A 15604-nucleotide genomic window follows, 5' to 3' on the forward strand; every position below is an offset into this window, starting at 1 on the left:
CCTCACCTAAGGAGGCCAAGATCCAATTCCTGTGCAGGAGCATCTGGCACTTATTTATTCTTCTTTGTTTGTTTGTTTGTTTTGGACAACGTCTCTCTGTGTGGCTTAAGCTCCCCTCAAACTTTCAATCCTGTGATCTCAGCTTCCCTAGCGTTGAGATTATGGGATGTGTCACCACATCTGGCTGGTTTATTTATTTATTTATTTATTTATTTATTGGTTTACTTACTTACTTATTTACTTATTTTTGAGGTAGGATCTAGGTAGATGTGCTGGTCTTGAACTCACAGAGAGACTGCCTTTATCTGTCAAGTGCTGGGCTTAAAAGTATGCTCCACCATGTCTGGAAGTTCTCCTTTAAAATATATGATTTCTGGGGCTGGACAGCCAGTCAGCAGCTAAGAGTAGAGATTGCTCTTGCAAAGGACTAGAGTTCACTTCCTAGTACCAGAGTCAGGCTGTCTGTAATTCTAGCTCGAGAGGAATTTGATGTCTCTGACCTCCAAGAGTACCTACCTGCACGTATGTGTACACCCCTTTACAAAGACTTACATGAACACGAATAAAAATAAAATAAATATTTAATTTTTCTATGTCTTATATAAATCATACCTGATTTTAAAGGGGTGCTAATTACTTGAAAATTAGTTATATGGAAAAATGAGATTTTGTTCTGGAATTCTACTTACAAAGAGAAGTTATTATTAATACAGCAAAAGCAAAAGTTCGTTTGCAACTCTCAGTTTGCTTATTTAACTCCACTAGCTATCACCTAGGCATGGCCATGCATACCTGGAATCCCAGAACCCAAGGGTCAGACTTAGCTATGTTGTGAATCCTAGGTTAGTCAGGACTCCATGATCTGTATCTCAGACCTGTATCTCAGAACAGCAGATGTTTTTAAATTAAAAATTACTAATAAAAGGAGCTCATATATTGAGCATCTGGTATGTGACAAACACACTTCTGGGCTCTGGAACAAAAACCATAAAAACTGCTGGGCACTCAGAGCTTACGCTGTACTCAATGGGCCAGAGATAAAGAAAGCTACTGGATGAGAACATTTCATTTTTCAAGTTATTTCTCATATAAGAGACAACACAATATACAAAGAGGAAAATATTAAGAATTTGAATCTTCTTTCTTCTTTTCTTTCTTTTTCTTTCTCTGTTTCTCTATTTCTTTCTCTTTCTTTCTTTCTTTCTTTCTTCCTTCCTTCCTTCCTTCCTTCCTTTCTTTCTTTCTTTCCTTCTTTCTTTCTTTTTTCCCCTTCCCTTCCCTTCCCTTCCCTTCCCTTCCCTTCCCTTCCCTTCCCTTCCCTTCCCTTCCCTTCCCTTCCCTTCCCTTCCCTTCCTTTTCTTTTCTTTTCTTTTCTTTTCTTTTCTTTTCTTTTCTTTCTTTTAGACAGGGTCTTGCTCTGCAGCTCAGGAGCTCAGAGCTCAGGGTAGCCTCAAACTTTCACTACACCTGCCTTCTTTCCTCCCAAGGCCTGGGGTTAAATGTGTATGCAACCATACCAGGCTAAAATGTGACTTTCTTTCACTTTAAAAGACATTCTCATTGCCATCACCAACAAAAGCTTTGCCTCTAACTTTAAAATGTTAGTTCAGATTTACTGATTTCTGAGACTCCAAGAGCCTTACATGGGGTGCTAGAACTTCCTACAGCTGCAGGTGGTTTTAGCTTTGATTCTAGCCTTCCTTCATGATATCTAGCCAGGGAAGCTGGTCCTTGGCTGAGCAGTTTGGGGGGAGAAAGATAAGTGTTTTAGTGACCAGTGGAGCACATGTTCATCAGTCCTAAATGTGATTATTGTTATTCTACATATCCATAGCTGAAAATTCAGGTGCAAAAAGACACACATTGAAGACTTGAAGGTAGTTGTTCTGCCTCCACCTTGAGAAAGAATTATCAATAGTATTTTTATGAATGCTTCAAAGATATGCAGATACATAGATACATGTATGTACTGATGGCAGAAGTGTTAGCATCTGTCCTTTTCTACTTCATATAATAAAAACATATTTCCACTAAAATATATAACACTTTAAATATATAGCACTTTAATAGTTGTGTGAGTACTATTTCATGAGTTATTAAGCCTTTATTGGGAGTGTTTTTCACTGTTATAAATATTTCACTATTTCCGAACACAATGTTGATGTGTGTGTGTGTGTGTGTGTGTGTGTGTGAGAGAGAGAGAGAGAGAGAGAGAGAGAGAGAGAGAGAGAGAATGTGCATGCATGTGTGCATGTGTGTATGTGTGCGTGTTTACCCCTCTTCCTGCCGTGTTTGGTGAGCTCCTTCTACAAGCCTCATCCATGATGCTGTTTTTAGGAGAATTTGACCTCCTCTCAATTTTTCCCTCATTGAACTCCAAACAAGTTTCCTAGATTTGCAAAAACTATGGTGTCCCCTCAAAAGTCTTCCTTTTGAGATGTGGCAGCTGTCCAGTACTGACTGACACACTTCTATCTACCTGCTCTGGAGGATCAACAGCTCTCTCCTTCATCTTTGATTGCTCAACATTCTAACAGGTGAGTAGGGGAAGGGGAAGGGAGGCTTCTGGCTTAGAAAATTTGCCCCACTTTTATCCAACACTTCCCAGATGTCTGGCAGATGTTCTACACAGCTCTCAGGAACATTTGTAAATATCAGAGAGTACTCTTCCAGGAGCTGGGTCTTGATTAGAGAGAGGTGTGAACTGGGCTGGCTCCAGTGGTTTCCCATGCCACCTGTGGCTTCAGTCTGTAACTGAAACCAATGGCCTGCCATAGGGAGCCACCACCTCAGCCTATCCCTGAGCTGCGGGTCACTAGTCAGCAGGATCCTGTTCCCCAGAGCAAACTCCTGGTATGTTTCACATGTGAAAAGCTGTGCTGTGCGGAGCCAGCAGCAGAAACAGCCGTTTCCCACCCTAACCCTCAAAGCTGCGACACTTGGACTAGGAAAGCCTTCCCCTCAGAGCTGCAACACTTACCCCAACCCTTATGATTTCTCTGATTATTTTTCAGGGGTAATTTCGACTGACTAACTCAAACTTAGTGAATTTTGAAGAATATTGGGGTGCAAAACACAGAGACCTCAAGGGGAGGTCAGCTGCCACAATCTTTCCTAGTTAAGGAGCCAGGTAGTGGTTCAACGGTCCCTCCTGTGGGGATCCCAGAAGTTGGCTGTGAAACACAAATGAGACTGAACCAGGAAAACTGTCAATATTCATACCTGGGCAGCTGTGAGATTATCCTGTTGCTAACAGGAGACCTGAGAACAGCTAATTCCAGCCTGGCTCCCACTGAACACTGAGATCCTAGGCCTCAAGATCAGTCCCCCACCCCCCACCCCAAGGAATGCAGTTGCTCTGTTCACCAGGGGAGCTGCTGGCAGGACCTGGAGTTCTAGTCAGATGTCCTAGCTGAACTGGGTGAGCCCTAGACTATGACTGTACTTTGAACAGTGAGGCCCATCTTACAGAGAAAGACAAACCTGTGTCTGAGGAGAGGAATGCTGGGTCATTCCTTGTCAGAGTTGTACCTCCCGTCTTTTGACTGACTTCATGTCACAGTGACCCGTAGCTGACTGGAGTAGAAAGCTCATTTTTGCCTTTTAATTCTTACATGGCCCATGTCCTACCTTCTAGGGTCACGGAACCAACCGGGGCTGGTCCTCTGGATCCCCTCACAAGACTGTCAGACATCAAAGGAAGAGAAGCCCTGCTGATCCCGTTATGACTCAACTCAAGCTCTGCCCCTGCACCCTAGGAAACCTTGTGTGCCCGAGGCCTAGAGAGTCAGGCAGTGTCAAGACCCATTCAGAAGGACAGATCGCTGCCCTGGAGTGAGCTAGAGGCTGTTTCAGCAAAAACCCAAGTCTCTGGACTTACTGAGCCAATAGCAAGCCCTATGGTCTGTGGACCCCATCTGTCCTGGAGTTTGTGCCTACCCCAATCCATGTTGGTCTTCAAAGGAATACTGCTAAGTGACTTAAAGATTTAATGGAGCTTGTGAGATGGCTCAGCACATAAAGGTGCTCACTACCAAGGGACAGCGCGGGTTCAATCCCAGGGACATACGTGACAGGAGAACTGACCTCAATGCAAGCTCCCAAGTGCACATGCATACGCATGCGCGCACACCCCTCCCACGCACAAATATTCAAAGCAGCAAGTCTTTCTCATTCTGGCTGCCTTGTTACTACGAGTGAAAGTATTTATAAAAAGGGTGCCCACACACGCTCTTTTCCTCCATTGCTCTTCCCTACTCTAGCTTGCTCTCATGTCCTATGTCACTGCCAGAGCTGGCACATTTCAGCTCCCAAAACCTTGAGCCCAAATAATTTTTTTATTTATACCTAGTGCCTGGTATTTTGCTATAGCAACACAGAATGGATTAACATATACGATGAGGAAACGGAGGCTAGGGTATCGGCTGGAGGGGCCTCTGAGCAGGGAAGTCTAACATTGATGGGCTCGACTTTGGATATGTGAGTCATGTTGCCTAGTCACACAAATACTTGTTCATACTCTCTCTCCTTCCCTCCCTCCCTTCCTCCTCCTCTTTCTTCTCTTCTTTCTCCTCTTCCTCCTTCTCTACCTCCTCCTCTTCTCCCCCTCCCTTCCATCTCTTATTTAAAATCTGAAATTTCACTGAGGTTACTATAGATCACATGCATTTTTAAGAACTAATAAGAATCTTGGCTACTGGATAGAGTGCACACACACACACACACACACACACACACACACACACACACAAACACACACACAATCTGAACAGCCCCCTGAATTAAAGCAAGAATATCAAGGACAGGGGCAGGAAAGCCAAGGTTAGGACCTGTCTCTAAGTCACTGTAAAGTTGTATTTATCAAGGAAGGATGCTATTACACTATTTAACGGTTTGTTGACTGGATTTACAACTGGTAAATATTTAGACATATGGGCTATAGGCCTCTGTTAGCAATCATGTCCCACACCCCTGCAGAAGTTAGGGGTCTAGGAACAGAAGCGAGCATATTCAGAAATGAATTCATAATGCTTATTTCTAAAACTCAAGAAAGGGATATTGGGGTAGTGTGGGAAAAAAAAACAGGTCTAAGAAAAGATTTTCATGGACTAAGAGGCCTGAGGAAGTCTCATTCTTTCCGGATCCTCTGATACATGTTCAATATTTCTGATTTGGTGTTTTCTTCTTTTCTAATTCTTTATAGAGTTCTCTTAGCATATTATTCAAATTCTATTTGGAAAAACCTCCCATGGGCCTTGGCTGAATTGAGAGGCTAAGGAGGATGAGGGATCTAATTAGCTAGAAATATGAGTCCGAAGCCAGTAGAACCAGAGCAGGCAGAGCCATCTGAATGTTTCGCAACTCTGCACCTACAAACTGACTAAGGACCTGGGTCACAGAGCCTATATAATAGCTCATACAGGGCAAACATATAGTATTTATTGTGAGGTAATAAATATCTTCTAGCAAGATAGAAAAAAAACTACTCAATAAATTGTTAGGTAATCATTTTTAAATGTCTAAATAAAACCATATTAATAATACAAATATAAACAATGTGTTGTAATTATTTAAAAGGAAATACACAGACTATAAATAAAGTTTTATTTAATCAAAATATTAAATGGTTTTTAAAAGCTTTATTGCATGCAGTTAAACTGAAGTTAGTCTTAGGCAGTTTGACCACTGCTGTGGTTTGAGTGGGGACTGTCCTCCACTGGCTCATGCATCTGAGCACTTGGTCCCTAATCATTGGCACTGTATGGGGAGGTCATGGAGCTTTTGGCAGTACGGCTTTGATGAAGGAAGTATGTCACTGGGGAGCTGCTCCAAGGCTTATAGCCTCACATCCTGTTCTCATTCTGATGAAATTAGATCTCTGCTTCCGGCTACTGCTCTCATGTTATTATAAAATCTATCTCCGTGGAACTGTAAGCTAAATTAACCCTTTCTCCTTTAAATTGCCTTGGTCAAGGTGTTTTTTCACAGCAACAGAGAAGTAACTACCAGCACGTTCTCCCATTCAAAGGCTGAGGAAAGGGGATGGTTTATGCAATGCCCAGTAAGCCATCCTAATGCCCCTCGCCCCAATGTGCACTCTCACCTCCCAGAGCACCAGTTCCAAGTGGTTTGCTGTGTCTTTCATGTACCTTCCTTTTCTTGACATGTTGATCTTGTATCTGTAGAAGGAATTCATCCAGCAAGAAAATAAAAGCTATGCTTCTTGGAAAGGTCTGCCAAGTACAAATTGCATTAGGTTGCTTCTGTTTAAGCACTCGAGTTCTCGAGAAATTCCCTAGCCACTGCTCTTGGTGTGCTTGTTGACGGGACTCATGCCCAATGTTAACAGTGCTCTTCTGCCACCAAAGCATCAGAAGAGGGCTGCGGTGTGAGTGTTTCCCACTTGTGGGTTGGAGCCTTCATTGCTCAATGGGACTGACACTGACGGGAGGAAGACTTCATGGGAAGTGCTGACCTCATGGAGCCAGAAGCCTCAGGCCTATGGGTGCTGTCTCTTGTGAAACTGGATTACTTACCTCGAGCAGTCAGTTGTTACAAAATCAAGTTGGCTTTCTCAGCATTCTCTCGCCTCCTCCACTGTCATGGGATCCTCCCACTTTCTGTTGTGAGTTCCAACAGCATGCAGCCCTCATTAGAAATGGCCTCTAAATATAGAACTTTGCTGGCTTCATGGAACAGGGCCAAAATAAACCTCCTGACATTATAAATTACCTAGACTCAGATACTCCGTTACAGCCACGGAAAACAGACTAAGACAACTATACATTTGATCTCTAGCATATACTTCTATCCTGTAGAAGGCAGGCTATCCCAACACACTCATACACACAGGATATATGGGCCTATGAATAGGATTTAGAGTCCAGAAACAACAGCCTGTATCTATGACTAATCAACAACAATTCCAAGACAACAGAATGCAGACGAATAGTCTATCTCACCAATGGATATCCACATGCAATAGAATGATGTTGGACTCGTAATTTATATTATATACAAAAATTAATTCAAATAGGTCAAATATCTAAATCTAGAAGCTGAAACTATGAAACTCTCAGAAGAAAACAAGGGGTTAATTTTTTTGATCTTATTTGATACTAGACTCTGAGAGATGGCTCAAAAGAATAATCCACAAAAGGAAAGAAAATTGGATTACATAGAACTTCAGAATGGAATCCAGGTATCACATGCTCTAATCCTGGCACCTAGGAGACAACAGCAATAGGAACTCTGTAAATTTGTGACAAACCTGCCCTACATTATGAGTTCCAACCCACTGAGGGATATGATGTGTTTATAAAACGAAAAAGGGAGAATGAATATGTTTTTGTGGATATGTAGTCAGGTATAGGGAAGGGGGTGCCTCTGCGGGCCCCAATATTCTATAGTATAGAATAGAGTTTATTCAGGGTATGGGAATGGGAGTTAAGAGTGAGAGAGGGAGAGGGAGAGAGAGAGAGAGAGAGAGAGAGAGAGAGAAGAGGAGTAGAGACTGGCTATGACCACATGAAGAGAGGGAAAAGGGGCAAGAGGACAAAGAGGGAGAAAGAAGGTAAGAGCAAGATCAAGAGACAAGATCAAGCAGAGGGGGCAAGCAGCCCCTTTAATATTAAGTCAGGAATACCTGGCTGTTGCCAGGTAACTGTGGGGTGGAGCTTAGACAAAATGCTAAGAGGATACTTAGTGAGATCCTGTCTCATCAAAAAGGTAGTACATAAAAAGACATTATTGAGAAAATATATTGACAACCTTACACAATGAGAGACATCTTCGAACCAAATATCTGTAAGAGATTTGTATCCAGGATATATACTTAAAAAAAAAAAAACCCAAAAAAACAAAAAAACCTTACAGCTCAACAAGAAGACACAATTAAAATTAAAATTAGGTAAAAAAAAATGCATATTTCTCCAAAGAAGATGTTTTAATGGGACAGTAGGCCCATGGTAGGGTGTGTGATGAAAAGGAACATCAAATCAAGACCGTAGTAAGATCCCTTTCCATGATCTGGATCTGTAAATGGTTAGAGCTGGAAAATATCATACTTACTGAGCAACCAAGACACAGAAAGACAAACATCACAGTTCTCTCTAACTTGAGCTCCAAGCTCCAAATTGGCAGACGTGAGTGCATATCCTGGAGTAATGCAAACACAAAGAGTGTAAAATGGACTGATGTTGCCAGGGTGGGTGGGTGAGGGAGCAATAGAGGAAATGGCAGGGTACAAGTGATCTGATCATGACCAGGGATAGGGGATAGAAAAAGGAGGGGCTATGTTAGGGAAAGGGGAGGCAGAAGGAGGGAGGAGAGTAAAGTAACTAAGAATATCTGGAAGAGTCATAAGGAATCATGTTATTAACTGTCTACCTAAAATACCCACAATACAAGTAAGTCTACATGCATGCAGAGTTTGAATGAAAATTTTCCATCAGGGCTGACAATGCTCCCTCCAAGAGCCAATGACCATCTGACAAAAACCTCAATACCAAACATGAGAATCTCTCTTTTAAGTTGTTGGTCACAGTTCTCCAAGATACTCCCAAAACATAGCAATTGCTATTACCTTGGTGGCCTCCAAGATGTGGAAGGTTTGTCTCTACGATTGAAGACACCACGCATTGCAGACATTAGCTCCAGAGGGCACTGAACTGGAACTGACCTGGAAGCCTTCTCCCTAGGGACCAGCTTTTTTTTTTTTTTTTTTTTTTTTAACAGTACCAGAAGGCACCATGCAAGCCTCCAAAGGAAGGATGCCACCAACAGTCCCACCCAACTACAATAATGACTGGCATGGCACAATAATCTTAAGTACAGTAGTGGCACACATACCAACAGTTCTCTGGATGTAAGACCTTCTTGACAAGAAGGAAACTGAAACTAGTACTAGAAATCTTGCCAATTACCCGGGTTTAGTGAAGTCATGGATGTTGAAAGAGAACCTACTACCATTTCACTAGACCAGCATAATCCCTAAAAACAATCTAAACATTTGTCTTTATACCTTCATATAAGTGTAGTCCTTACTACTCATCAACAAAACTTCTCTTTGCAACACATGGAGACCACTACATAAAACTACAACCAATCAAAATGCAGAGTTGTGGAGCCCACTCCTAATGGATATATCTACAAACCACTCATGCACCCAAGGCTCAGGAAACATTGCCAAAGAGGGGACGGAAAGACTGTAAGATCCAGAGGATCAGGCAGTTAGCTATGAGATAGTATCTCCTAAGAATGTCAGAAGCTACACATAAAGTCTCACCAACACAACTGTCCAGATGTTAGCTGAGCAAGGATGACTACAAAAGACGTGCTAAAGTGGATGGGGAAGGCCCATGAGGTCTCAACCCTACACAAAGATATACAGGCATCCAAGGAACCATAAGAACAGGAGAAGTCGTCTGCCTCAGGGAAGAACACATCAATTGGTTATCTAGTATCAAGTGGTCCATTCTGAATATTGAAGCAATTTTATGGGGGGTATATGCCATACTCTTTCCTGTATAGCTCTCGAGTAAATAGCATAGAGACATCAACATTTATTAACAAGATGAAAACCTAAACTACACAGTTTCTGAGACTATTATAATGTGGCTAGGCTATTAATAACCAGATAAATGCCCCATTACTTGCCAACTGAGTCTTGCTCTGTTTCTTGTGTGTTCCTGATTAATCTTCTCTTGGCCACGTGCTCCTGGTCCGTCCTGCATTGATGGCAATCTCCTTTCTCTATCTCCCCTGCTTCCTCCTCATAATCCCTACTTGATCTCAAGTTCTGCCTCAAGTCCTCTCTTTCCTGCCCAGCCATAGGCTGTAGCCTTTCTATTATCCAATCAGAGATTATGAGGGAATATGCTTTACAGCACATTGGTCAATACAATGCCAATGTCCAGACTGCAACCTGATCTTGGGGCATAGAATTCAGCATCTGAATACACAGCGAACAAGACCAACTCCAACACCTGAAAACACACATAAAAATAGCATTATATAGACTAAGCAGGTTGTACTTATGTATTTAAGAGAAAGGGAGAGGATGAGAGACAGAGAGAGAGAGAGAGAGAGAGATAGAGAGAGAGAGAGAGAGAGAGAGAGAGAGAGAACAATGAAAAATCATGAATTTGGATGGGAGCAAGGAGTGGTATATGGGATGGCTTGTGGAGAGGAAAGGGAAGAGGAAACTAGTGCAATTATATTATAATTTCAAAAATATAGGAAATATTTTTAAGGCCACAGTAAGACACTTCATATCCACTATGATGGTTGCTGTTAAATGGGAAATGACAACTGTTGTCAAAGGCATGGAGAAAAGGAGCCCTGTGAAAATGGCTGGTGTGCATGGAAAAATGATGCAGTCACTATGAGAAGCCACTTAGGAGATTCTCAAAAAGGTCAACATAGGATTCCAATAGAGCCAGTTCCCCAGAAATACACCCTAAAATAACTGAAATAGATGCTTTTGTTCTTTTATACAAATGTTCACAGTAGCACTACTGATAATAACCAAAGGGTAGAAGAACTCATACAAGGTAAATGAATAAACCAAACGTGGACTATTGCAGTCAATTACTAGGTTGATGATGGTTTGATAAAACACTTTGTGTGTATACATGTTCATGTAGGTGTATATACACATGAGCGATGTGTACATGTGCATGCATGTGTGTGTGTGTGTGTGTGTGTGTGCATGCGTGAGTGTGTGTGTGCAGCCCAGACATCAGTGTTGGGTGTCTTCCTCAATTGCTCTTTACCTCATTTTTTGAGACAAGCTCTCAGTGAAAATGGAGTTTGCTGATTTGGTTAGACTGGCTGGTCAGCAAGCCCAGGGAACCTTCTGTCTCCCTCTGCTTCCCCAGGGCTAGGGTTAAATATGTCCTTCCATGACTGGGTTTTTATATAGGGTCAGGGGGACTGAATTGAGAACTTCATGCCTATCTGGCAATCACTTTACTGGACAATCACACTAGGATTTTTGCCCCTAGTGTGAAAGCCATATACATTTATTGAAAGCCTCCTGTAAACTTGGGGTTTTCTTCTTTTTCTGACACTTTTATTCAGGGAGATCTTCTGTTAAGTTTCTGGGCAGTGGTAATATGTCACAGCTCCCAGTCAGTCCCATGGTCACTCATGATAACAGCACATGGCTCATGGCACACTGTGTAGCTAAGCTACGAAGTTGTGTGTAACACAAAATTCACTTGCAGTTCACAAACTTCTCACCTTATAATGGACTTATTGGGACATAGCCCAACTAAATCTGAGAAGTATACGTGTACAACATTGAAAGATAATGGAACTCCAAGGTTTCAGAGTCCCATGTAACACTTGAAACATGAGTGAACCTCAAAAACATGTTACGTGAAAGAAGCCAGGCTTAAGATGGCACCGCATGTAGGATTCTATTTATACAGTCCAACAAGGATATATGAACCCTTGAAAGCAAAAAAAGCAATTTGTGGTTGGCAGGAGCCTAGGGTGGGTGGGGTAGAGCTTGTATTGAATCTGTACATTGATTTTGGTAGATTCACCATTGTCATAATAGACTCAGACAACCCATAAGTATGAAGGAAGCTCCATTTTCTAGTGTCTTGCTCAATCTCTTTGTTTAGAGTCTTAACGTTTTCATTGCAGACATCTTTTACTTCGTTGGTTTAACTGATTCCTACTTAATTTTCTTTGGGGCTATTGTAAATGGAAATGTTTCCATGATCTCTTTCGGAGAATTTTGGTGTATATAGAAAAGCTACTGATCTTTATAAATTAGTTTAGAAGACCCAAACACGATACACATAGCTACAGCTGTATGTGTATTTGAAAGAGATGACAAAAATATGCACTGGAAAAAAGGCATGATCTTCGACAAATTGTGCTGAGAAAACTGAATGCTCATATGTAGAAAAATGAAATAATAGCCGTATCTATCACCCTGACCAAAAATTGTCTTAAAATGGGTCAAAGAACTCATGTAACACCTAAAAAACTGGAACTGCTAAAAGAAAATATAGGCATAACATAGGTGGGAAGGAGCTTCGGTCGAGGAAGCCTTTTGCCAAGGAACTAAGACCAACAATTGACAAGTGGGTCCTCATACAACTAAAGCCTTCTGTACTACCAAGGAAACCATCAGTCAAGTAAAGAGTAACCCACAGGCTGAGGGAGAATCTTTGCCAGATATATATCTATGTATGTGTGTGTATATATTTATATATCTATACATACACATATATGTATGATTAATAGTCAGAATATAAAAAGAACTCAAAAACAAATGAACAAACAAAAAACCCAAAGAACCGAGAAGACAAAGGACCCAATTTAAAACTGGGCTCTGCAAACACTGAGCAAAGATTGAAACCTTGGAACACCGAGCTCTAAATGGGAGGTCTCCTGCAAATCCCTCACCTCCAGATCTCAGTAAAGCCCACTGCAGGAGGAGGCAGAAAGAGTGTAAGAGCCAAACGGGCTGGAGGACACCAGGAAAACAAAGCTCTACAAATCAGTGGTTCTCAACCTTCCTAATGCTGCGACCCTCACATTGTGGTGACCCCCAACCATAAAATTATTTTTCACTGCCATGTCTTAACTAATTTGGCTGCTGTCATGAATCACAGTGTAAATGTCTGTGTTTCCTGGTGGTCTTAGGTGACTCCTGTGGGTCAGAACCCACAGGTTGAGAATGGCTGATCTAGAATCTTCCTTAACAGACTGATGTCTTGTGTGCCCTGCTCCCGTGCCCTGTGCAACTCATCTTGTTTCCTGATCCCCATCCCGGAATTGCTGCTTATGCTCTATTAACTTGCACTGTTCTCCTAGAGGCCCCTGCTGAGCAGGGCAGATGATTTGCCCCAACCTTCCCCTGTCATGATCCTCTCTTGCTGCCCCCACGGATTCAGTTTTCATGCCCTCCCCAACTCCAAACGCTGGTGGTTGGACAGGAACTAAAGCCTTCCCAGTGCAAGACGCCTCGGTGCCCTGTGCTTCGTCAGGCTGACACAGGATGTTATCTCTCCTTTTTCAGAAGAGTAACACGGTCAGACAGCTGGCTCATTTCCAGTACACTTTATTACTTGGGGAACTTTGCCTTTCTGATAATGCTGGTTCTTAAACTCCTACCTGGATGGGGATTTTGTTTTCATTGTGCTGTTGGCTGAGTTTCGGTTTCCTTTCCGGTCCTTATTAGTTAAGTTTCAGTTCTGTTTCTCAGTGTAGTCCCTTTCCCTTTCCTCATATGATGTTATTGTTCTTCTCTGCTTTTTAACCTGATTAAAATAAACCAGTTATTGCAAGGCAGATGTTCCCTAGCAGGAGCTTTCAAAATATTGAGAGCTCAGTACCTTGTCTATCCACTTTAGATCAAGGAAAAGCCATTTACTTTATTAGATTAGGTACCGGTTTGTGAACACACTGGCTTGCTCCTGGGAAATCCTACAGAGTGAGCGGATCACCAAGGATTCCCAACTCGCTAGTGAATTTAAGGGACCTACACAAAGTGCTGAGAACTCTCTGGGCTGAGGAACATTCTGGTCACAAGATGGAGAAGGGTCTATAATCTCATTTTTTTTTCTCTTGGCAAACAGTTACTTGATGCTCTGTAGAAATCCAAGCTCCACACGGTCCCCAATGGAGGAGTTAGAGAAAGGACTGAAGGAGCCACCAACCAATGAGTACAGATGGAGGGACCCATGGCTCCAACTGCATATGGAGGGACCCATGGCTCCAGCTGCATATGGAGGGACCCATATCCAGCAGAGCATGGCCTTGTCATGAATCAATGGGAGGAGTCCTTGGTCCTGTGAAGGCTTGATGCCCCAGTGCAGGGGAATTCGAGGGTGGGGAGGCAGGAGTGGGTGGGTGGGTGGGTGGGTGGAGGAGCACTCTCATAGAAGCAGGGGGAGGGGGATAAGAGAGGGGGTTTGGGGGGCTGGGAAGTGGGATAACATTTGAAATGTAAATAAAGAAAATAAATAAATATTTAAAACAAAACAAACCAACCAAAAAACCCAACAAATTCAGGCTCTATTTTTCAAGTTACATGCCATTCTCTTATAGTGGATGTATTTGCTCAAAGGTTATCTTGGAACATTAATTCATTTGAAGATTTTTCTTTTCCTTTTTGCTGATTTAGGATTATTTCCTCACGGTGCAATCACGGTTACAAAACTTACCAAAATCTTTTAAATGCTGGCTTTAATTTTTTTTAAGATGCTGTGTGCACCACGGTGTATATGTGGAGATCAGAGGGTAACTCGGGGGAGTTGGTTCTCTCCTCCTCCATGCTGGTCCCAGGGCTTGGACATTGGGTTTGACAGAAGCTGCCTTTAGCTCCCGAGCCACCTTCCCATCGTCCTGAGGACACTTTCATATACAATGACATTATATTCTGCCTCGCCCTTCCCTCCATAATCTGTATCTCCCCACACACATCTCAGTTTTAGGTAACTCTTGTTACCTATTGTCATTACTTTACATGAGGGACCCAGTAGTGTACGACCTAAAATGGCCATTCGACGTTAATGTCCCTGGCAAAATCAGTCTTTTTTTTTTTTTTTTTTTTTTTTTTTTTTTTTGTCCAAAAGAAGTATTTTGTTAAAGGTAATTTGCACATTTAATTTGTTCAAAGAAATTTCACACGTGGCCATCTCTGAATTTAAGAAACCAAGCTTTACTCAGTATGTCTTCTTAACACAGAGGCACAATGGGAGTAAAAGTAGATAGCTTGGAAGAGATGAGATTTATACACAATCAAGAGGAAGCAGAGTTGCTGAACTGGGTGGCAAATGTTGCTGTAGCTCAGAAAAAGAAGTGCTCCGTAGACTGGCATAGGAGACATAGGTGATTTCCTTCTGGAGATAGCAGGACCCAACATCACAGAGTGTCAGGACTCTGCTAGGGCTAATGGGAGGACGGAGATCTTCTATGCCAGGAGGGGAGCTTTCACAAAGCCACGGGAGCAGAGAAGCTAAGATTTGCAAGTGACTACGGGTACACCAAATTCAGATGTTCCATTTCCTGAACTCAAAGGAGTCAGCCTCATATATCTGCAATGTAAATTCCACATAGTTTTAAAATTACAAGACCCTAACAACTATTCAGCTAAGTGTCTCCCACATCATCCATGTTGCAGAAGGAAGAGAATGTGAATGAAGGGTTAAAAGTCTCATGTCTATGTCCGGTGCTTTCCTGGTGCTATGTTTAGACAGAAGACAGATAGATACACTTTTGACCCCAGCTCTGTGCTGCAGAAAGACAGGAGGATAGGTGAGGTTTACTGACTGCCAACCTAGCTACAGGCCCAGGGAGAGAGCATGTCAAGAGAGTAGACAGGAAGTGACAGAGCAGGACACCTGATATCCTACTCTGGCCTCCACACAGTCAAAGGCTGGTACAGCTGCATACACATGTGTACCAACAGCCCTGGCCTTCTGTCTGTTTCTCTGTCTCTCTCTGTCCCTCTCTGTCTCTGTTTCTCCATCTCTGTATGCCGGTCTCTGTCTCTCTGACACACTCTCTCTCTCTCTCTCTCTCTCTCTCTCTCTCTCTCTCTCACACACACACACACACACACACACACACACACCAA

The sequence above is a fragment of the Mus musculus genome, chromosome 1, assembly GCF_000001635.26.
Source record: "Mus musculus strain C57BL/6J chromosome 1, GRCm38.p6 C57BL/6J".
Lineage (NCBI taxonomy): Eukaryota > Metazoa > Chordata > Mammalia > Rodentia > Muridae > Mus > Mus musculus.